This window comes from Octopus bimaculoides, chromosome 4 (genome assembly GCF_001194135.2).
Source record: "Octopus bimaculoides isolate UCB-OBI-ISO-001 chromosome 4, ASM119413v2, whole genome shotgun sequence".
NCBI lineage: Eukaryota > Metazoa > Mollusca > Cephalopoda > Octopoda > Octopodidae > Octopus > Octopus bimaculoides.
Genome location: NC_068984.1, coordinates 117,611,233 through 117,613,191, shown reverse-complemented (window position 1 = coordinate 117,613,191; position 1,959 = coordinate 117,611,233). Strand labels below are relative to the sequence as shown.

At 40.6% G+C, this 1,959-nt stretch overlaps 1 protein-coding gene across 1 annotated transcript in view; it reads left to right on the top strand.

Annotated features, from left to right (window-relative positions):
• Positions 1 to 1,959, top strand: part of LOC106879607 (junctophilin-1) — a 451,733-nt gene that overhangs the window by 358,573 nt on the left and 91,201 nt on the right. The gene's annotated exons all lie outside the window — the stretch shown is intronic.

Genomic DNA, 1,959 nt, shown 5'->3' with positions numbered 1-1,959 from the left:
CTTGGTGAGAGAGACAAAAACCTGGCAATCTTATATCTACTTTTCCAGTGAAATTCTTCACTGATATCGAAAAGGTGAAAACAAGCAATGTTAATTCTCTAAATGAAGTATTAACAGTAACTGCACGATAAAGTGTAGTATATTGCCACTTAAGTGTGGCTGACCCCTAGGGGTGGATGTTACTGTTGCTTTTAGCCCCAGGAGGACATCTCCTCCAGCTGGCTTATCAACACACGACTGTGACCTGTTTGCCAAGGGAAGTTATCCCTCTCACCATGATCTGTAGCACGAACGGATCCGGATTTCAGAGTGTTGCCTTCTAGCACATGTGCTGGTGGCACTTTAGAAAATCATTCGAGCGAGGTCGTTATCAGTGCCGCTAGACTGGCTCCCGTGCAGGTGGCACGTAAAAAACACCCTTTTGAGCGTGGCCATTGTAAGTACTGTATGACTGGCCCTCGTGCCGGTGGCGCATAAAAGCACCCATTACACTCTCGGAGTGGTTGGTGTTAGGAAGGGCATCCAGCTGTAGAAACTCTGCCAAATCAGATTGGAGCCTGGTGTCGCCTCCTGGTCCACCAGTCCTCAGTCAAATCGTCCAACCCATGTTAGCATGGAAAGCGGACGTTAAACGATGATGATGATGCTGATTATGATATATATATATATATATATATATATATATATACTACACTCAGTCAGGATATTATCTAATATGAGAGCTGCAATGGCCATCTATTTTGCATGTATGGGAATACCAACTAATTTTGGCCTTATCTCTTTAATTTATACTTTTGTTTATTGTTTACAATAGATAGAAAACAGACATTAAAAGATGATGATGATGATGATGATGACAATGATTGTTTATAATAGATGTGGTTAAGAAGCTTGTTTCCCAACCACATGGTCTTGGATTCAATCCCACAATGCAGCACCATGGACAGGTGTCTTCTACTATACTCTGAACCAACAAAAGCCTTGTGAGTAGGTATGGTAAATAGAAACTGAAAGAAGCCCATTGTGTGTGTTTGTGTGTGTGTGTGGGTAAGTGTGTACGTGTGTGTGCGTTCACACGTGCGTGTGGGTGTATGTGTGCATGTGTTTCTGTGTACCTGCCTTGTCAAGCCATTGTGATTGCTGTAGATGAGCATCATCATACCAGCATGGTCGTTCCCTTCCAGTCTTCTGTGGAAAATATATCGAACTATTACCTTACTTGCAAACAAGTGAGGATTGGCAAGCATAAAGGTATCTGGGCATAGAAAAATCTGCCTCAACAAATTCCATCTGACCCATGCAAGCATGGAAAAGTAGGCATTAAATGATGATGATGATGAATTAATATGCAAAGGTCATATACATTCGATTTTGTTTTATTTACTTATTCACAATTTTGACGTCCATTATTATTGTTGTTCTTGTAGTGATTTTGGCTAACAAGAAGTTTATCACAATATCACAATAGAATTTATTCTAAAAGTTAATATCTAAATAGAAAACAGATGCTTTAAAAATGGTAAAGGTGCATCTATCACCACCCTTACACTCCCTTTTAACTTATATGTCAGTTTTAAAGTTTGAGCCAACCACCTTCCTGGGGCGAACAGCTGACTTTGATAAGCTTTCTTCTACATGGTACTCTCTTTTACTCTTTTACTTGTTTCAGTCTTTTGACTGTGGCCATGCTGGAGCACCACCTTTAGTCAAGCAAATCGACCCCAAGACTTATTCTTTGGAAGCCTAGTACTTATTCTATCGGTCTCTTTTGCCGAACTGCTAAGTTACGATGACGTAAACACACCAGCATCGGTTGTCAAGCGATGTAGGGGGGACAAACACAAACACACACACACACACACGCACATACACACACACACACACACACATATATATATGTGTATAATCAGACATGTATATGTGTATATGTCTATGTATACACACACACACACACACACA